At 43.9% G+C, this 22,863-nt stretch overlaps 1 protein-coding gene across 1 annotated transcript in view; it reads left to right on the top strand.

Annotated features, from left to right (window-relative positions):
• The window catches only part of kif6 (kinesin family member 6), a 664,853-nt gene that overhangs the window by 576,425 nt on the left and 65,565 nt on the right, over nucleotides 1-22,863 (top strand). The window lies entirely within an intron of this gene.

Consider the following 22,863-nt stretch of genomic DNA (forward strand, 5'->3'; position numbering starts at 1 on the left):
TCTGCTTTTGCTTTCGAATAAGGGCCTTGATTTTCTCTTGGGCTCGCAAAATGTGAGTAGGGCCCTTCTGCAGCTTCCGAAACCCACACACGACTCATGACTGACATTGCCAGGATTTTCATGTTATTCAAACAAGATTTGTGTTCAATGTGCAGTTTGTTAGCTGCTAGACAGTGTGGGAGGAGTGTGGGTGTGGATGCGGGCTGGTTAGAAAGCCCACCTCGGTTCCCAGGGACACCACCCCAACTCCCAACATTGTTCTGATAGCCCCTTAATCTCACCACTCACCCCTCAACACATGTCCCCTCCATGCCACCTCATACCCCCATTCCCTCATACAACCCATGCCCCTTCCCAAGCCGCTCATATCCCTCATGCCCATAACCACTACCCCAGTATCCATTATGTGCAGTCCTCATGAGCCTCATGCAATAGCAATGGGCGCAAGTGAAAAAAAAAGCCTGTAACAACCTAATAAAATTCTCATTCAAAACTTTGTCATTGATAGTGCAAAGTAAAAAAAGCACAGTCCCATAGAAACAAATGTTAATCCCCTAAGTGGCCATTAAGTTCTATAAATAAACAACCATGTATTCAGCGACCATATCAAAGCAGATTATGTTTTTATAATCTCTTAAAACTGCCAATAACTTCCCTGAGTAGATGTGTCAACAGAACTGAGCACGCCATAAGATTATGGAGCTCAGCCAAGTATTCATAGTAGCCACAGCTATTAAAACATTAGGTTTTAGCACTAGAACCCCCTCAAATTCAAAGACCAGATGGTGTTTCATTTCCATTTCAAAGCAGATTGCCTGTCAATCAATGGAGTATTATTTTAACGTTCAATGGCAAGGCCATTTTTTTTCAAAGTAAAAGATACCTGGACATTTAAACCTCAGTTCAAAACATGCCAGGAGAATTTGGAGGCAGTTTTTTCTACAATTATGAATGCGTTATGACACTTTCTCCTTTGGGAAGAGTACTGTAATGCATATCAACGAAAGTAATGCTCAACTTACCTTTGTCGGACAAAGCCCTGTGATTAACTATTACATTAAAAATACATCTACATTACAATACAGCATCTAATAGTGACATTTGAATGAGGAATGTAGGACTTCGGAGCAGGAGTGGGCCATTCAGCCCTTCAAGCCTCTCCGCCATTTGATAAGATGATGCTGATCTGCTTGTGGTCTCAATTCCACTTTTGTGTCTACCCCCCGCATAACCTTTGATGCCCTTGTCTATCAAGAATCTGTCTAACTCAGCCTTGAATAAGTTCAATAACCCAGCCTCCACTGTTTTCTGGGGAAGAGAATTCCACAGATTAAGGACCCTCTAAGAGAAAAAAAAATCTCCTCATCTCCATTTTATAAGGGAAAAGTCAAAAGGTGAAAGGGAGCGAGGTACTTAAAACGATCACCATTACCAGGGAAAAGGTACTGAGAAAACTATCAAACCTAAAGGCTGACAAGTCCCCAGGACCTGATGGCCTGCATCCTAGGGTCTTAAAAGAGTTGGCTGTAGAGATAGTAGAGGCGTTGGTTATAGTCTTTCAAAATTCCTTAGATTCTGGAAGGGTCCCAGCAGATTGGAAAATAGCAAATGCAAAACCTTTATTCAATAAAGGAGGGAAACAAAAAGCAGGAAATTGCTACAACTCATTATTGAGGAGAAAACTTAGAAAATCAAAGTAAGATCATTCAGAGTTAGCATGATTTTGTGAAAGGGAAATCATATTTAGCTAATTTATTAGAGAGCTCTGAGGAAATAACAAACAAGATGGATAAAGAGAAACCTGTAGATGTTGTGTACTTGACATTTGATAAGCGAGAGGATAAATGCTGTAGTGTTCAGAAAAATTCCAATTTAGAGAATTAGGAGGAGTACGGGTGTTAGCAAGGAGATAATGAAGTAGTTGAGTCTGGAGGTGACAAAAGGCAAGAGGGTCTCGATGGCAGAGGAGCTGGGGTAGGGGCAGAGGCAGTCAGTGTTGCAGAAATGGTGGTGAAGCATATGATGTGGGGCTTAAAGCTCAGGTCAGCATCAAGCAGGTAAATTAAATTATTAACAGTCAGGTTTACTCTAAGAGAATGGCTGAGGAGGTGGATAGTAAGTGGCAATTGAGCATAATTCATTGCAAGTGGTTGAACACCCCCATTGCACATTAAATAGCAAATGCAACCAAGGCAGATCCCATGGACTTCTCAGCACCCCACCCAGGCATCAGCATTCACAGTTAAACAATTGTGTTAAGACTCTGTCTCCCTTCAAGTCTTGCAAGTCTTCACTCTTCCCTCTCGAAGATCTAGCCTTGGAATTCCCACCACAAGTCTCTCTTAATTTTAAAATCTTTATTTTGAATGTTAGAAATCTTCAGTTCCCTGAGGCAGCTCTCTGCCTTCAGGGAGCTTTTACTGCAGGCTCCCCTGTGCCTGCACTCACTTCCGTGCTTGCCCTCCTAAGGCAGCGCTGAGCGTTTCATTATGTGATTAACGCTGGCTGGCCGTTAATTGGCCAGCCAGCGTGAAATTGCGGTCGGGGCCCGATCGCAGGTGGCAGACATTACTCAGCCGTTCCTGGGCCCACCCGATGAGGTAAGAATTCTGCCTTTGGAGTTTTTTGAAGGAGTAACGTGCGCTGTACTTGAATTTCCAGAAGGCATCGGATAAGAACAAAGAACAAAGAAAAGGACAGCACAGGAACAGGCCCTTCGGCCCTCCAAGCCTGCGCCGATCATATTGCCCATCAGCTAAAACATTTTGCACTTCCGGGGTCCGTATCCCTCTATTCCCATCCTATTCATGTATTTGTCAAGCTGCCTCTTAAACACCACTATCGTACCTGCTTCCACCACCTCCTCTGGCAGCGAATTCCAGACACTCACTACCCTCTGCGTAAAAAACTTGCCCTGCACATCTCCTCTATAGTTTTCTCCTCTCACCTTAAATCTATGTCCCCTAGTAATTGACTCTTCCACCCTGGGAAAAAGCTTCTGACTATCTACTCTGTCCATGCCACTCATAATTTTGTAAACTTCTATCAAATTGCCCCTCAATTTCCGTCGCTCTAGTGAGAGCAATCCGAGTTTCTCCAACCTCTCCTCATAGCTAATAACCTCCAGACCAGGCAGCATCCTGGTAAACCTCCTCTGCACCCTCTCCAACGCCTCCATATCCTTCTGGTAATGTGGCGACCAGAATTGCACGCAATATTCCAAATGTGGCCTAACCAAGGTTCTATACAGCTGCAGCATGACTTCCCAGCTTTTATACTCAATACCCCTGCCAATGAAGGCAAGCATGCCATAGGCCTCCCTGACTACCTTATCCACCTGCGTTCCCACTTTCAGTGACCTGTGGACCTATACACCCAGATCCTTCTGTCTGTCAATGCACTTAAAGGTTCTGCCATTTACTGTATAATTCCTGCCTGTATTTGACCTTCCAAAATGCATTACCTCGCATTTGTCCTGAGGTGCCACATCAAAGGTTATTGCGGAAAATAAAAGCTCATAGTGTAGGGGGTAACATGTTAGCATGGATAGAAGATTGGCTGCCTGGCAGAAAACAGAGAGTGCGCATAAATGGGTCTTTTCCTGGCCAGATTTTTTTTTGTTATTGTAATTTTAAGGAAGTGATTTTGAATTGCCTACATGTGATCTCAACAGGTTTTGTCAAAACTGGGATTATAAAATGAAGCATTAAAGGTCTAAAACTTTATTCTGTGATTGATAACTTTAAGGGAAATTGCTTTTAAGTATCAGCTTCCCCTCCCTCCTTAATGATTTCCATCCTTTCTCAACTAATCCCATGACTTGAGGACTTGACGCAGCCTCCGTAGTCTTTTTACTAATTCATTTACAGAAGGTTGGCGTCGCTGGCTAGGCCAGCATTTATTGCCTATCCCTAACTGCCCTTGAGAATGTAGTGGTGAACTATCTTCTTGAACTGCTGCAGCCCATGTGGTGTAGACCCACAATGCTGTTAGGGAAGGAGTTCCAAGATTTTAACCCTGCAACAGTGAAGGAACAGCAATATATTTCCAAGTCAGGATGGTGAGTAGCTTAGAGGGGAATTTCCAGGTGGTCGTGTACCCATGTGTCTGCTGTCCTTGTTCTTCCGGATTCTATTGGTTGTGGGTTTGGAAGGTGCTGTCGAAGGAGCCTTGGTGAGTTCCTGCAGTGCATCTTGTAGATGGTTAACACAGCTGCCACTGTGCGTCGATGGTGGAGGAAGTGAATGTTTGTGGATGGGATGCTAATCAAGTGGGCTGCTTTGCCCTGGATGGTGTCAAGCTTCTTGAGTGTTGCTGGAGCTGTCCTCATCCAGGCAAGTGAAGAGTATTCTATCACGCTCCTGACTTGTGCATTGCCCGTGGTGGACAGGCTTTGGGGAGTCAGGAGGTGGGTTTTTCACCACAGAATCCCTAGCATCCCTACTCTTGTAGCTACAGTATTTATATGGCTAGTCCAGTTCAGTTTCTGGTCAATGGGAACCCCCAGGGCTTTGGTAGTGGGAAGTTCAGTGATGGTAATGCCATTGAATGTCATGGGGCAATGGTTAGATCTTCTCTTGTTGGTGATGGTCATTGCCTGACACTTGTGTGGCGCGAATGTTACTTGCCACTTACCAGCCCAAGCCTGGATATTGTCCAGGTCTTCTGCATTTGGACATGGACTACTTCAGTATCTGATGAGTCGCGAATGGTGCTGAACATTGTGCAATCATCAGCGAACATCCCCACTTTTGACCTTATGGTGGAAGGAAGGTCATTGATGAAGCAGCTGAAAATGGTTGGTCCTGGGACACTAACGTAAGGAACTCCTGCAGTGATGTCCTGGAACTGAGATGATTGACCTCCAACAACCACAGCCATCTTCCTTTGTGCTAGGTTTGACTCCAACTAATCCTCCTACTAATAATCCAGAGGTTCAGTCGCCATGGCATAGCTTTCTTGTTTCTCTAATTAAACAACTCCTCTTCCCAGCGGTTCCTATCGGTGGTCTTCTCCTCCCAGTGGCTGCTTCCCTGGTTTTATCTCTCTTTCTGGGACCTTTCCCTGTCCCCTCTCCCTGGGTTCCCTCTTTGGGTTCCCTCTTGAAATCTCTCCCTGACCTCTGTCCCAGTCTCCTCTGTGTATGGCACCTCACTCCTGGGTCCCTTGATCAGGATTTGGCTGCTTTTTACCCTTGCAGGTGCACTGGGCGCTTGGCCCCAGCCCAAAGATCTCTAAAATGTTGGACATGGTCTGCCCACTCCTGATCCATGGATTTGTGGAAACTCCCAGGGCATTCTTTCGGGAGTCAGATATGTGGGGATTCTTAACACCGTTCTTAGTCCAAACACTTAGCTGATGACTCACTCACATTAACTTTGAGAGATGTCACAACTTCTTTTCCAAACATTTGGATTTGGGTCTGTTTGTATTCTGAAAACCACTCCCAAAATTCTGCTGTAGGGACAGCGGCAGAAGAAAAAATTGATGCTTTAACACTCATTTTTATATTTATGGTTCCTCAGGGCAGTGTCCTAGGCTCAACCATCTTCAGCTGCTTCATAAATGACCCTCCCTCCATCATAAGGTCAGAAGTGTAGATGTTCGCTGATGATTGCACAATGTTCAGCACCATTTGCGGCTCCTCAGGTACTGAAGTAGTCTGTGTCCATATGCAGAAAGACCTGGATAACATCCAAGCTTGAGCCGATAAGTGGCAAGTGACATTCGCGCCACATAAGTGCCAGGCAATGACCATCTCCAACAAGAGAGAATATAACCATCTCCCTTGACATTCACTGGTATTACTATTGCTGAATTCCCAAGTATCAATATCCTGGGGGTTATCATTGACTAGAAACTGAATTGGACCAGCCATATAAATACTTTGGCTATTAGAGCAGATCAGAGGCTGGGAATTCCACAGTGAGTAACTCACCTCCTGACAAAGCCTGTCCACCATCTAGAAGGCACAAGTCAGGGGTGGGTTTTTTTTATTTATTCATCCATGAGATGTAGGCATTGCTGGCTCAGCCAATATTTTTGCCCATCCCTAATTGCCCTGTTCAGAAGGTATTTAAGAGTCAACTACATTGCTGTGGGTCTGGAGTCACATGTAGGCCAGACCAGGTAAGGATGGCAGATTTCCTTCCCTGATGGAATATATTCCAATTGCCTGGATGAGTGCAGCACCAACAACACTCAAAAAGCTTGTCACCATCCAAGACAAAACAGCCCGCTCAATTGCCTTTCACCAATTTAAACATTCACTCCCATCACCAAGGACGCAGTGGTAGCAGTGGCAACAATGTGTACCGTATACAAGATGCACTGCAGCAATCGACAAAGGTCCCTTCAACAGCACCTTCCAAATCCAAGACCTATACTAACTGGAACTCCCTCCCTAACAGCACTGTGAGTGTACTTACACCGCATAGACTACAGCGGTTCAAGAAGGCAGCTCAGCACCACCTTCTCAAGGGCAATTAGGGATGGCTAATAAATGTTGGCCTCACCGGCAATGCTGACATCCCATGAATGAATAAATAAACTAGAAGGGCACCACCACATACAAGTTCTCCTCCAAGCTACACGCCATCTTGATTGGAAATATATCGCCATTCCTTCACTGTTGCTGGGCCAAAACCCTGGAACTCCTTTTCTAACAGCGCTCCGGGTGTACCTACACCAGATGAGCTACAGTGGTTCAAGAAAGCAGCCTTCTTAAAGGCAATTAGGGATGGAAATAGATGCTGGCCTAGTCACCCACATCCTGTGACAGAATAAAAACATTTTCTCTGATCCAAAAGCTGACAATGAAAAGAGGAAAATTGATCTGAATGCAATCTTAGTTTACATTCTTCTTCCTGTCAGCTTTCTCGTAATGTTGAAATTAAAACTTATCATGCATCTCCCACTCTTTAACTTGTTCTTTGCTGCACTGTAATTGTGAAACTCTTATCTCACTGTACTTTCCCTTCCGCCAACAAACTACAGGATTTTAAAACCAAGTTTGAGGTCTGTTCTTAATTTATCTTATCTTTTCACCCACTCCTTTTGGCTTTCCACAGTGTAGGCCCTAGGTATTCACCAACAAAGACACCCCTATGGAACTTGAAATTGTCAGTTTTCTACTGAGATGTGCTGAACAAATTTCACTCCAGCACAGGACAGATCACTGGGCTGAATTTTACGGGCGGGAGAGGGAACGCACTACTCAGCCCCCTCCACCCGACCAACTACAGAAGTCAGTTTCAAACCGACCAACTTAAAAAAAGACCGCCCCACAGTAATAACAAGCTGGGGGCAGCCTAAGCAAGCAAAGAGTGGGACTTCCGCCCCTCAGTAGAAGGTAACAGTACTAGAACTCAGTATTGGGCGCTGCCAGGACTGCAAGCAGGCCTGGGAAGAAGAGCAATAGATCCTGGACTAAGTTAAGTCCTGGGCTTTTAGAGCAGGAAGGGATCAGGTGCTCTAGGGAGGGAGGTGGGGGTATGAGTTTAGGAAGTCATGCAGGGAGACACAAAGGTGGTGGGTCATCCTGGGGTGGGGTGCTCCTGCTGTGAACAGGGCACCCCTGAAAGACATAACACTCCCCCTCCCCCGCCCCTTGCCTTTTAACTGGTTGGGTTAAAACAATGGCCTGCTCACTCCCGTCCACCTGCCCACATAAACTGTATTATAGTATGGGCAGTGTAATATTTGGGTTAATTGGCTTGTTAACAAGCTGAATTGCCTGTTAATTATTTTAAGTTTAAACCAGGCAGCTTTACAATTTCAAACCGTTAACTATTGCATTCTCCATGGCTGCCTCTACCAATCAGTGTCCACTTGCCAACCAATCAGCACTCTCTTCTTAAATGGTATAAAGTTGTTGTTTCCCCTGACATTAATATTCTTGTGATTGTCCTGATGAGTGTAAGATGAAAAGCTTCAACAAAATGTCTTTTTTTCAGCAATATTCAAGTTCTGCACTACCAAACGACTATATGTTTTCAAAATTTATTTATGATGTTTCAGTTCCTATCCTGAATGCCCCAATCATTTATTTAACTTTCTGTAGAAGTTGATAAAAGTGAAGGGACGCCTGGAAGCCTCCTCAACTTACTGCCAGATTCAAATTGAAATCCACACCACAAAACTCACTAGATCTTGTAGGCAGTTTAATTCGAGGCCAGTAGCGAACGTCACATCTAACCACAAAATCCGAGCTATTTTGAGTTTTTTTGAGTCAAGATTTCATTACCTGTGAAAAGCTCACAATCTTGTCAACTTTTTCTTTAATTAAAAAAATTAGTGAATTCCAGGAACCTAATCAGTCTTTATGATTTGGAATTGAGACTGGGCTATCTTTAGACATCACTCTTGATTCCAAACTTAAGTAAACCCTGAACTTCGCATACAAGAGGAAATGACTATTCCAGCATTTGTTCAACTCCACACAAACTGAATATGAAGCACAGATTCTAATATGTGGATGCCAAATGAGGTTTATCCTATTGGATTGAAAGATTAATTTTGTAAATCCAGACAATTTTCATTGTCTCACATGGGAAATGTCACCAGTTCTGCTGATTCCAAATGGAGACTGACAAAACAGCTAACTGAATATATTTTATATTGTTATCATTTTAAATAAAGGAAACTTCAGGTGATGTCCATTAGGCCCACTGTTGCAACTTGGATTAGTTGGAAACAACATAGTCTAGATATCATCTGGAGGGCTGTGTTGAGAGAAATTGTCATACCTTTACAAAATATTATTTGAGATCCTCAACCAAGAATGATCTGTACATGGGCAGATCAACTCTGATGAGAGGTGCCTTGCTTAAACCAGAGAGTCACTTGCTTCCTCTCATGTACAGTTCCTTGAAACTTATCTTGTAACTTTTTATTATACACAATTTAAAAAATATATTATTTGCTGTCCTTGTCGTATTCAAGCACAATATTTAAGGAAGACTGGGTGAGTGACCAGATTGCAAATTTCTGACGATGCTGCTCTGTAATCAGTTTATCGAAGCCTCATGTGAATACCAAATCAGTTTACTCTTCAACTTCATGTCCCTTTTTTGTGGATGTTTCTGGGCTTTATTGGACTGAGATGAGGAGAAATTACTTCACTCAAAGGGTTGTGAATCTTTGGAATTCTGTGGATGCTCCATCTTTGAATACATTTAAGCCTGGGATAGACAGATTTTTTGGTCTCTCAGGGAATTAAGGGATATGGGGAGTGAGCGGGGTGGGGGGGGGGGGGCGGGGAGCATGGATTTGAGGCCAAAGATTAGCCATGACCGTACTTGAATGGTGGGGCAGGCTCTGCGGGCCATATGGTCTACTCCTACTCCTATTTGTTGAGTTCTTGTGTTCTTGTATTTGGAACTTCTTTCTCACAGCATGGCTGAGGCCAGAAACTACTGACAAGGAGAAAAAAACTGATGGCAATCTGGCATAGTGTGATTGCTCTGACACCTTAGTTTTATTTTCACATAAAGGATGCTTGTACCTATTGTGTTTTATTCCTCAGAGATATGCAAAGATGACAAAACTAGTTTCTATGTCTAAACAGGACTTGATTTACAAAAGCTTTTAAAATATCTGTTCTCTCATGCTTCTAGCTGGTTCTCTCAGTTTAGATTCTGTTTCACTCTGTAACCAAACCCAGGCTTGACCAACAACAAATAGTGAGCAGTCGTCAGACACACGATCAAACATTGAACAATTAAATACTACATCTTTCCCCTTTGTAAAACTAAAGACCTTATTTTAAATTAAACAATCATAAACAACAAACATTGAGTCATTCCTTAGAGTTCAGAGTGACTATTTTCAGAAATACAGAGATATTTACGATATAAAGGTTGTTGATGATGGCACTGAGATCTGCAAACTTGAGGCTGTGATTCTGTGTGATCCGCTCAATAAGGTGGATGACCAACAAATCAGTCACATATTGGAAAAGGAAATATATCCTCATAATCACTGTCCTCAAAGTAGCCTGGTCTGCTCGCTATCAAATGTTTCACATTCTACTTTGTCTTGTCATCCAACAGATAAGCATTGGTTTGTTTTGGTCCTGAAAAAGATAATGCAAGTATGTGGTCTAAATTTGATGCAAATCCAATATCCAACTTCAAATCATAATTTCCTTGCATAGAAACAGAAAAATAGAAGCAGGAGTAGGTCATTCAGCCCTTCAAGCCTGCTCCGCCATTCCATATGATCATGGCTGATCCTCTATCTCAACACCATACTCCCGCTCTCTCCCCATACCATTTGATGCCTTTAGTGTCTAGAAATCTATCTATTTCCTTCTTAAATATATTCATTGACTTGGCCTCCATAACCTCTGTGGTATAGAATTCCATGCATGTGAATTCCTTGCATGTGTTCACTTATCGAAGTATGTTTTTGCTTTACCTTGTCACTTTGCGATTTCTTTTGCTTTCACTCTGACATTCTCGGGTTGCAGTGACGGCAGAAGAATGGTCATTGGCATGCGAAAGTTATGACCTATCATTAGTTTGGCCGGCATCTTTCCGATCATAGAGTGTGGGATAAATTGATATGTGTAAAGTGGGATATGGATGGGTTGTTCAAACATTTTCCCCTCTGACATACTAGCTCTCAGAATCTCCTTTAACATCCTGTTGAATCACAGAATCACAGATTCACACAGTGCAGAAGAGGCCCTTCAGCCCATTGAGTCTGCACCAACATGTGAGAAACACCTGACCTACCTACCTAATCCGTTTACCAGCACTTGGCCTATAGCCTTGAATCGTTCAATGCCACTATTCGATCGTGGGTTTTATTGCAATGTCAGATGATGATGGATTTTGTAGCTTGCTAGAAGCCATGAACTGACTGGAAACAAACTGTGGTCCATTGCCAGTAGTGATAGCCTCCAGCAAACCCCATTTTGTAAACAACTTGTCTAAAATGTTAATGACTGAAGTTGTGATTGTGGAATTTGTTGCAGCAATTTCCGGCCATTTGCTGTGTAGGTCATTTTCAATGAGCAAAAAACGTTGATTGTTAGGATCTTCTTGCACTTCTCCAAAAATATCTACTTGGAGTTGTTACCATGGTTTTGTTGGTCATGGGGTCAGTTGTAGAGGTGCAGAATATAGCTTAACAGATTTTTCACTGAGTGTACAAGCTACGCTGTTTCCAACAAACTCTTCCAAGCATCAACCTATTGTTGCCCACCAGTCTGCTTCACAGGATCATTGTTTCATCTTAACAACACCTAGATGTCCTTCAATGACGAGATGCAATACATGTTTGTTATGATCCTCGACCAGACCCCCAAGTTTTTGGTAAGTTCCAGTTAGAGACCAATAATATTTTGTTTAAAGTAGGCAAAGTTTGAGATTCAAGACACTTGATAAGAGAATAAAGCCAGAAGATTCTATGGGTTTTGAACAAACAAAAGTAAACATTTTACTATATAAGTACTATATGACACAAAGATTGGCTGGGTGGTTAACAGTGAGATTGAGTGTCTTGGGCCACAGGAAGATAAAAACGGGATGGTCAAATGGGCAGATAAATCACAGATGGAATTTAACCCTGAAAAGTGTGAGGTGATACACTTTGGAAGGAGTAATTTGACAAGGAAGTATTCAATGAACAGCATGACACTAGGAAGTTCTGAGGAACAAAGGGACCTTGGCGTGTATGTCCATAGATCTCTGAAGGCGGAGGGGCATGTTAGTGGGGTGGTGAAAAAGGCATATGGGACACTTGCCTTTATCAATCGAGGCTAGATTACAAAAGTAGGGAGGTCATGTTGAAGTTGTATAGAACTTTGATGAGGCCTCAGCTGGAGTACTGTGTGCAGTTCTGGTTGCCACGTTATAGGAAGGATGTGATTGCACTGGAGGGGATGCAGAGGAGATTCACCAGAATGTTGCCTGGGATGAAACATTTAAGTTATGAAGAGAGCTTGGATAGACTTGGGTTGTTTTCGTTGGAGCAGAGAAGACTGAGGGGCGACCTGATCGAGGTGTACAAGATTATGATGGGCATGGACAGGGTGGATAGGGAGCAGCTGTTCCCCGTAGTTGAAGGGTCAGTCACGAGGGGACATAAGTTCAAGGTGAGGGGCAGGATGTTTAGGGGGAATGTGAGGAAAAACTTTTTTACCCAGAGGATGGTGATGGTCTGGAATGCGCTGCCTGGGAGGGTGGCGGAGGCAGGTAACCTCACATCCTTTAAAAAGTACCTGGATGAGCACTTGGCGTGTCATAACATTCAAGGCTATGGGCCAAGTGCTGGTAAATGGGGTTAGGTAGGTAGGTCAGGTGTTTCTCACGTGTCGGTGCAGACTCGATGGGCCAAAGGGCCTCTTCTGCACTGTGTGATTCTGTGATAAGGTCAGAAATATAAAACCATTTATGATATCTATCATATAATATAAGAAGTACATGTGAATTATCAGGCAACCTGTGGCCGAACACACCACATTGCACAATAAATGGCAGATGCGACCAAGACAGAGTTCACGGATTTCTCAACAAGCGACCCAAACATCAGTAAACACTGTGAGTCAACTAACCTCTCTAAAACTCTGTTTCTGTCATGAGGAATTCTAATCTTCACCTTCAAAGATCTCGTCTTGCAATTCTCAGACTAACTCGGACGGCCTCAACAACAGGGTTTCAGAACTGCACTCAAACACCAACTCACAAGCACAACTTCAGCTCTTCAGCCACGCCGAGCAGAACACTACTGCTCCAAAGGGTTACCTTTGTCCCAAAGGCCTGCAGCACGGAGTCATCAACCTTCTGCTCCCTTCTTAGATCTTCACAGCTTCTCCAGAGCCCTCCTTAATTGCCAGAGCTTCTCCTAAGCCCTAACTACTTAAAGTCTGCCATCCACAGCCCTTTTGCTGCTTGGAGCTTCTTTCTCTGCTCCTCTGTTTTTAACTTATCTGGGACCTATTCCTGTCCTTGTCCCCTGTCTGGGACTCTTCTTTTGGGACCTCTCCCTATTCCCTCTCCCTGTCCCCTGCCTGGGACACTTGTTTGTAGTGGCACTCCGGGTTTTCGTGCCATTTTCCCTGTATTTTGCGAGGTCACTCGGTTTTAGGCACTGGCTTACTTTCTGCATCCTTGCGCAGTAGCTTTCAAAGAGGCTCTGTGATCTCTGCCTGCTTAGGAACAAATTTATGATAAAAGTTGGTACTTGGCACTCTTACATGTTAGATGGGTCGAGAGCACATGAATGGCTTGACTTTGTTGTGTGTGGACTTTACTCCAGCTGTGTCTCTCTGTATCCTAGAAAGTCAATCTCGGATGCTGTGAATGTGCATTTATCCTTATTGAGCGTCAAGTTGTGTTGTGCAAGTTGACTGAGTACCGTTGATTATGTTTGGCTTTGTCCCTTCCACGGACAACAACATTGTCAAGTAGATTGGACGTAAGCATCCCCTCAACATCTGTCAAGATAGGAAAATTGAAATTCTGGAATGCGTTAGGTACTGAATGTTGTCCACTGGGCATTCTGCGGTTCTGAAAATCACCTTCATGAGTAACAAAAGCTGTGAGTTATCAGCTTTGCTCTGCTATTGATATCTGAATTAAACTCAGTCGCATGTTGAGCTTTGTGAAAACTGTAGAGTCATGAAATGATGCTGATAGTTCTTGGGTCATAAGAGGCGGATGCTTGTCTAGAATGATTCTTTGTTGACCAATTTAAGGTCACACAAAGTCTAAGTTTGCCCTTTTTACATCGTGCACTGACTAGGTTCGATATCCACATCGATGAGTCAATTTGCTCAATGATACCGTATGCTTTAAGCCATTTCAGCTCTTGTAACACTTCAGTGCAGATTATAAATGGCAACTGTCTCAAATTTTGCAAAACTCACAGAATTAGTGTGTCCACACAAGAAGCATGATCTTAATCTTAATCTCTCCAAACCTGGTAAATAAGGAAAAATACTGTTGTGTATACTCTGTATCATTGATTACATTAATGTGTGCTCCAGTGGGGTCTTCAAGTTTAAAGCCAATGTTATTGAAAAGGTTTATTCCCATATGGTTTCTACCTTGGGCTACGTAGAACTTGAAGCTGTCTAGAGTGATGTTTTTGTAGCGCTCCGGAACTGTGATCATTTCCAAAACTGGAATAATTGAGTAAGTTTAGAGAATGCCTTTCGCAGGAGTGAAAGTTGTGAAAGTAATGAGGGGAGAGTTTGTTGCTTAATATAGATACTTTGCGTCCACATCGATGAGGAGAAACACTGGGATACCCAAAATTTTGACTGAACATTGCTTAAAATGACCTGGGCTTGAATCTTCTGGTCGGCGACGGGCGACGCTCGCCGACACGTGAAATGATGCGCAGTGACGTTGGGCGTGTGTCCCGACGTCACCGTGCGTCATTCCGATCTTCAATTTGGTGGGCGCACGCCGTAATCGGCTGGGCACCTGCCGAACTGTCAAAGGCTTATTAAGGCCATTTAACAACCAATTAAAAGAATTAACGGAGCTGCCCATCCAACCTTAAGGTTGGCAGGCAGGCGAAGAGCCCAGGCGGCCTTTGCATTTATCATGAAACCTCATCCACAGGCGGGATGAGGTTTCATGAAGTGTTTATAAATCCAATAAAATTTTTAATTAAAATTCATTGACATGTCCCAGCTCATGTGACACTGTCACATGAGGGGACATGTCTGAATAATTTTTTCCATTTTTTTTTTGAAGTTTTAATAATGAAAATAATCTCCCTGATGCAGCTCCGTGCCTCAGGGAGATTTCTGCGCTCTTATGCGCTAAACAGCGCAGGCCCCAACTCTCCCCCCTCTTGCCCGCACAGGGAGTGCTCAGCGTTTACGGGTGTGCATCACACTGGGCGGGCCTTAATTGGCCCACCCACATAAAATGGCAGAATGCAGCCGATCGCCGCCCACCCATGCCTGCTTCCCCCCGACGGGGAGAAAATTCTCCCCCAGGTGTTTTACAGTCCATGATGGTATATACATGCTGTGCCTCACTCTCAAGAAGAGACACCCCCTCATGTCAAACCTATGAAGACCTGTTTGACAAACTGTACGCCTTGTGAAGTGGTCCCAATTTGAGCAGGCGTTACACTTATTCCCTCAAGATGGGCATGATGTTGAGAACTGATGGGTGCCTCCACAATTTGGGCATATTTTTAAGGGTATCAGATCATGATGGGCTCTCTGGCATCTCTGCCAGAAAGTGTATCATTTAATCACCACACTTTTGTTTGACCTGAAGTACTTTTGGAGAGCACTCACCGGCGTATCAAACGTCGATGTGCCTTCGGTGAGCTTCTCAAATATTCGCTGGCTTTCTGCTCTGAGACAATGTACAAGTATCATCTTCTTGCAAGTTGCTGCTACATCCAGACTTTCCGTCCCTGTAGTGAGCAAGTAAGCCTTGAACCCTGAAATCCATCGATCCCATGGCATAGGTGGACCTCATGTGAAGAAAGGAATGGTGCTGGAACTGGTAAATTTAAACTATTTTCCATCTTGTCGCTAATTGTTTTATGACTCAGAGATATGCTAAGGTGACACACCAGTTTCTATGTCTTCACAGGACTTATTTACAAATGCTTTTAAAGTGTCTGCTCTCTCATGCTTCCAGCTCAGTTTAGTTTCATTGGTCACTTTGTAACCACACACAGACTTGACTAATACAAAAAGTGAGCAGTCAGCAGACAAACACCGAACAATTAAACGATTGAATAGCACAGTACCAATACTTTCAGTCTGCTGGACAGAACAACTGGCGTAAGGAAGCAGCTCAGGTTGTGCTCCAACAAGAAATGCAAAGCAGGGGAAGCACAGTACCATCCAGAACATGAATTAATTATGTGTTGGTCCAACATCAGCCACCCTGCTGATATAGGTACAGACCTAATTATTATACTGTGTGGCTTTACAGCTTCTGGACAAAGATGCAGTAAACCCTTCAAAACCCCAGAGTTCCAGACATAATAGCTCTGCCCAAAATGACTACCGGGACGATGAAGACTTTTAAATGTTCTGTTGGCAATGTTCCTTGCAGTCAATTCTTTTTGGTACATTTCAAGATAAATGCTGCCATGTGTTTTTTAGTGCCCTGTAATTAAACATAGAAGCTGGTTTCTGCACAATTGCGAACAGATTAATGTATATTAAATTTTGCAGCATGGCCTGGTCAGATAAAGAACATTTCATTAGTCTATACAAAAGCTGCTGCTCAACAAACCCCAATAACAGTCAATCTCAACAGAAATCACATTTTTGTGTGATCTGAGCAATTTTAATATGCTGTATTTCCCAGTGTCAGAATCTTAAAAATAGATTTATATCTGTGCCAAATGATGTCTATCAATACGCAGAACATGTTGTGCGACACAGAATTTTGCCCTTGGCATGCGGGCTCGGTGGGGGCGGTCGGGAAGTCGACCGCCGCTCGCTATCGGCGCCGCACCACAATTTCACGCTGGCGGGCCAATTAAGGCCCGCCCACCATGGAACGCGAGCGGCAGCACTGCCTGTGCAGGCGGAAGGAGGAGGGCGAGCAGGCCGAACGCGAACTTGGCACACGCGTGCAAGTGAGCGTTTCATAATCTCCCTGAGGCACAGAGCAGCCTCAGGGAGATGAAGCGCTGTTTGAAAAAATAATAAAGAAAATAAAAATGTCATAAAACATGTCCCCTCACGTGACTCTGTCACATGAGCAGGGACATGTTTTTAATTCAAGTGTAAAATTTTTATTTGATTTTTACCGTGGATGAGGTTTCCTAAAAAGTACTAAGACCATTTGGCCTTTTTGTCTGCCTGCCAACCGTTAGATTGGACAGGCAGCGTAAATTTGAATTTAATTCCCTTTTCAATGGCTTTAACAGGCCTTTTACTTGTCGGCAGGTGCACTGCCGACTCCAGTGCGCACCCGCCAAACGAAACATCACGGGACTGCGCAATGACTTCGGGATGCTCGCTTGATGTCATCGCATGTCATTTTACACTCATCCAGGTTGGGCGCATGCCCGCCCGCCGAGCTTAATATTCTGCCTATAGTGTAGGATGTAGGGTTGTCCCTGAGACTTTTCTCAAATGGCAAGCTTCTGATTTTGATTTTATCAATAGTGTGTTGATGGAATTCACGTGCTTTCCGGTAAAGATGGAGATTTGGACCGTAAGTTTTCCTGGGCTAGTTTTAAGCACCTCCAGTCAGTTGGCTTCAACACTGCGCTTCCAGAGGCTTGGATCTGGCCAATAGCTTGTGGCAAGTTTGGATGCAGTCAACTTAGTGTCACCCTGCTTCAACAGCAATCTTATCACCTTCCCATTACAGTTTCCACAAATATCCCCATTGGTGCAAACGACAAGGCTGAAGCACTTGGAACCATCTTCAGCCAGAAGTGCAGAGTGGATAATCAGTCTAAGCCTCCTCCTGAGGTCCCCAGCATGACACATGCCAATCTTCAGCCAATCTGATTCACTCCGTGTAATATTAAGAAACTGCTGAAGGCATTGGATACTGAAAATGCTATGGGCCCAAACAGCATTCCAGCAAGAGCACTGAAGACTTGTGCTCCAGAACTAGCTGCGCCCCCTAGCCAAGCTGTTCCAGAACAGTGACAATGCTGGTATCTTCCCGGCAATGTGGAAAATTGCCCAGGCGTGCCATGTACATAAAAAGCAAGGAAAATCTGACCCAGCCAATTACCGCCCCACTCTCGATCATCAGCAAAGTGATGGAAAGTGTCATTGACAGTGCCATCAAGCAACACTAAAACAGCAACAACCTGCTCACTGATGCTCAGTTTGGATTCCGCCAGAGCCAGTCAGCTCCTGACCTCATTATAGCCTTAGTCCAAATATGGGCAAAGGAGCTGAACTCAAGAGATGAGGTGACATCAAGGCAGTTTTTGAATGAGTATGGCATCAAGGAGCCATACAAAACTGGAGTCAAAGGCTGTGACTCCATCCAGTAGGGAGATTTCCCCAGGTTTCCATTGACTTCAATTTTGCCAGGGCCCCTTGTTGCCACACTTAATCAAATGCTGCCTTGATGTCAAGGGCAGCAACTCTCACCTTACCTGGTCAGTTCAGCTCCTTTGTCCATGTTTGGACCAAGGCTATAATGAGGTCAGGAGCTGACTGGCCCTGGTGGAATCCAAACTGAGCATCAGTGAGCAGGTTATTGCTGTTTTAGTGCTTGCTTGATAGCACTGTCAATAGCATCTTCCTTCACTTTTGAGAGGCTGGATATGAGACAGATTCAGCGGTAATTGGCCAGGTTCAATCTGTCCTGCTTTTTTGTGCATAGGATGTTCTTAGGCAATGCCCACATTGCCGGGTAGATGCCATGTTGTAGCTGTACTGGAACAGCTTGGCTAGGGGTGCACCTAGATCAGGAGCACAGAATAGTCTTCAGCAGAATTGCTGAGATATTGTCAGTGCCCATAGCCTTTGTGTTATCCAGTGCCTTCAGCTGTTTCTTGATATCACATGGAGTGAATCAAATTGGCTGAAGATTGGCTCCTGTGATGCTGGGGCCCTCAGGAGGAGGCCAAGATAGATCAGCAATGTTGAAATCCAAAGAATAAAAGGGGCAGAAGCAGCATGGCTAGGAAATTGGCTCAGTGACAGGAAGTAGAGAGTAGTGGTGGACGGTTGTTTTTTGGACAGGAGGAAGGTATATAGTGGGGTTGCCCAGGAATCAGTACTGGGACCAATTTTTTGATATATATGATGACATAAGTTTGGGAATGCAGGGTCCAATTTCAATATTGCAGATGACACAGGACATGGAAGTGTTGCGAATTATGAGGAGGATAATGGTAGACTTCAAGAGGACATAGACAAGCTGGTGGAATTTTTTTTCATTGTCTGTACTTTATTTTCGGTATTACAAGCTTATGCCATATTCATCCATTCCTTTCTGTTGCAACATAAAATGGTTGACAATTCCAGTTTGAAGAGAAGTATTGAAAGGCAAAAACTGATCTGATCTATTCTTCTTGATTCGTTTGCACGGATCTATTAATCTCCCTGTTATTACTACTGTCACCCCCTGCCAGACTGTTACATAAATAGTCAGCCTTTTGCTTTCTAAAACTCTCCACTAGCTGCAGGATAGGGCTGCTCATCTCCATGGTGGCAAGTGACCTGGACACATGGCAGATTAAATTCATTGCAGAGAAGTGTTTAGTGATACATTTTGGTAGGAAAAATGAGGAGAAGCAATATAAACTAAAGGGCACAATTCTAAAGCGGGTGTGGGATATGGATGCCTGGAAGTATATGTTCACAAGTTGTTGAAGGTGACAGAGCAGGTGATTGAAAAAGAGATTGAGAAGCCATTTGCAATCCTGTGCATTATCAAGAGTGGCATATAATACAAAAGCAAGGTAGTTATGATGAACCTTTATAAAACATTGGTTTGACCTCAGCTGGAGTATTGTGTCAAATTCTGGGCACCACAATTCAGGAAGGATGTGAAGGTTTTAGAGAGCGGCAGAAAAGATTTAGAGAATGGTTCCAGGGATGAGGGAATTCAATTGGATAAACAGATTGGAGAAGCTGGGATTTGTTCTCCTTAGAGAAGAAAAGGTTGAGAGGAGATTGGATCGAAATGTTCAAAATCATGAGGGGTCTAGACAGAGTAGGTAGAGAGAAACTATTCCCATTGGTGGAAGAGTCAAGAACCAGTGGACACAGATTTAAGCAGATTGGCAAAAGCCCCAAAGGTAACATGAGGTAAAATGTTTTTATGCAGCAGTTGGTTAGTATCTGGAATGCACTGCCTGAGAGTGTGGTGGAGGCAGGTTCAATTGAGATGTTAAAAAGCGTTTTGGATAAGCACTTGTAGAAAAAGAATTGTAGGGCTACAGAGAAAGAGTGGGGGAGTGGGACTAGCTAAATTGCTCTTGCAGAGAGCTGGCACAAATTTGATAGACCAAATGGCCTTCTTCTGTAACTACTCTATGGGAAACATTTTCCCCCCCGGGGGGAAGAGCGCGAGCGGGCGGGCTCCCGATCAGCAGCCCTGGTCGGGGGCGCACCGCCATTTTACGTGGGCGGGCCAATTAAGGCCCGCCCAGCATGATGTCGGCCAGGAAGCGCTGTGCGCTCCTTGAGCAGGCGGGGGAGGGAATTCCCTCAGCCGGGAGTGCACTCTTTCACGCATGCGCACGAAAGAGTGCACAGATCTCCGTGAGTCTAATGCTGCCTCAGGGAGGTCGTCTCCATTTTGAAACTTTTAATAAAGGAGTTTAAAAATTTTCCCTGCCATGTCCCTTCATGTCACACTGTTGCATGAGTTGGAACATGACCATAACTTTTATTGCAACCTTTCATTAAAATTTCAAAACCCTCATGAAGCCTCATCCCGGCAGTGGATGAGGTTTCATGTTTTTTCACAAGCACGCCTAGGCTCCCGGCCTGCCCACCAACCTTAAGGTTAGATGGGCAGGTCCAATAATAAGCTGAATTTGTTTCTTAATGACCTTAATAGGCCATTGACAGGCCGTTGACCTGAAAATGTAAATGACGCGGGGTGACGTCGGGAGTCCACCTGACGTCACCCTGCGTCATTTTACTTGTTGGCGTGCGGGTCCCGCCCCCCGCATGCCGACAGAAAAATTCTGCCTTATGAATCTATGGTGTTTTTCTTCAGCTAAGCCACTGAATCAGATTCCATTCTCCTGTCCGCTCTCCATACCCTTTAATATTTCTCTTTTCCCTGCAACTTTTTGAAATAACCTACGGACTCTGCTCCAACAATGGTCTGTGACAGAGAATTTGAAATTGTAATGACCCTTTGTGTAAAGAAATTTTAGTAATCTCCCCTGCACTGAGACAGCAGCTCATCACTGAGTGTAGCTAGTCAGAATGTGAACTTGGGAATTTAGTGAGTGAGAGAATTTTAAGGGTTAAATTTAAGGGGTAATCTTTTTCCAAAATCTAGTTTGCATTTAGAATTTAACTACAATTTACTGTTAAAGTTAAGTTTCGTCTAGCCTTAGTCAGGGATAAACAAGCTCCCTACAGGAGAGGTAGCTACAGTTAGTTAATTGGGTAACTAGTTTGAACTAGATTTTCTAGCCAGCAGTGCTGACTCATCCTTGTTGAATTTCAAACATTATGAATATAGGTGGGCTTGCTAAGCACACAAAGCATGCAAAGACGGCAGCTCATCATTTAGTGCAGTTAGTCACAGAGTGTGAACTTGGGAATTTGGTGAGTGAGGGAATTTGGTGAGGGAGGAGAGAAACGGCTAAGTGATTGGTTAGTGAGTATTTGGCTTATTTATCTTTCAAAGCTTGTGTAACTTATTAGTAATTGTAAGGTTACTTGTAGTAAGGTTTACTAGCGGTAGTAAAAGTCATTGGGAGTATTAAGGGTTATTAATTATAAAGTAATTAATTCATCAATTAAGAAAACAATAAGTAATTAACACATAACAAAAATGGCAGGGCAAGTGATGTGTTGTGACTGCAGAGTTTGGGAGTTCCTGAACACTAATGTGATCCAGGGCAAACACATCTGTAGTAAGTTTCAGTGGCTTGAGGAGCTTCGGCTCAGAGTCATTGAACTGGAGGCTGAGCTGCAGACACTGTGATGCATCAGGGGGAGGGAAAGCTATCTGTATACTTTGTTCCAGGAGGTGGTCACAGCCCTTAGGTTATGACCTTCTGATTTGGTCAGTGGTCAGGGAGAAGAGGGTATTACTGATAGTGAGATAGGTAAGGGGATCGAGAAGGTATAAGAGCCTCAGGCCTTGCAATTGTCCAACAGATTAGAGGATCTTGCAGCTTGTAAGGGCTACAGGTGGATGAGCGAACTGACCATGGCACCATGGTACAGGAAGCCATTCAAGTGGGGGAGTTAATGAGAATGTAGCAGGAGTATGGGACAGTACAGAGAGGGGGATAGACATGGTTCTCTGCAGCCAAGAGCATGAGTCCAGACAGCTGTGTTGTCTGTCTGGTTCCAGGGTTTGGGACATCTACTCAGACATGGAGAGGAACTTGCAGTGGGAGGAGGAGGATCCAGTTTTTGTTGTCCACGTTGGAACCAATGATGTGTAGGACTAGGAAACAGGCTCTGCTTTGGGATTATGAGCAGCTGGAGGCTAAATTATAAAGCAGAACCACAAAGGTAATAATCTCTGGATCATTACCTGAGCCACAAGCATAGGGCAAATAAGATTAGAGAGATGACTGCATGGCACAAAGATGGTTTGGGAAAAATGCATTTCTATTCATGAGGCACTAGCACCAGTACTGGAGAAAGTGGGAGCTGTACTATTAGGACAGGCTTCACCTGAACCATGTTGGGACCAGTGTTCTGGCGAGTTGGATCACTAGGGTGATAGACAGGGCTTTAAACTAAATAGTGGGGGAAAGGGATTGTGTGTGAGGAGATGTAGTAAATCAAAGAGTAACAATGAGGTTTAAGGGCAGGATAACAATTTGGGTAAAGATAACCAGAGTGTGGCAAGAATGCACTAACAGAAAAAGCCAGAGATTGAAAAAATGGTAAAAAGACAGAGGTCAGGATTTTACAGCCTTGCCCTGGCGTGTCTCCCCCCAGTGAGCCATTTTCTCCATTAAATTCAGTGGGACCATAATATCCCGCCAGGCAGGATGAGCCAGAAAGTCCTGGCTGGAGTTAAAGGCTCTGTATCTGAATGTGCACAGTACTCATATCAAAATGGATGAATTGTTAGTATAGATAGAAATAAATATGTGTGACCTGAAAGCCATCACAGAGATATGGTTGCAGGGCGACCAAGACTGGGACCTGAATGTTGAAGGGTATTTGACATTTTGAAAAGATAGGAAGCTAGGAAAAGATGGTGGGGTAGCTTTGTTAATTAAACATGT

Source organism: Cetorhinus maximus, chromosome 5, assembly GCF_964194155.1.
Source record: "Cetorhinus maximus chromosome 5, sCetMax3.hap1.1, whole genome shotgun sequence".
NCBI classification, from domain to species: Eukaryota; Metazoa; Chordata; class Chondrichthyes; order Lamniformes; family Cetorhinidae; genus Cetorhinus; species Cetorhinus maximus.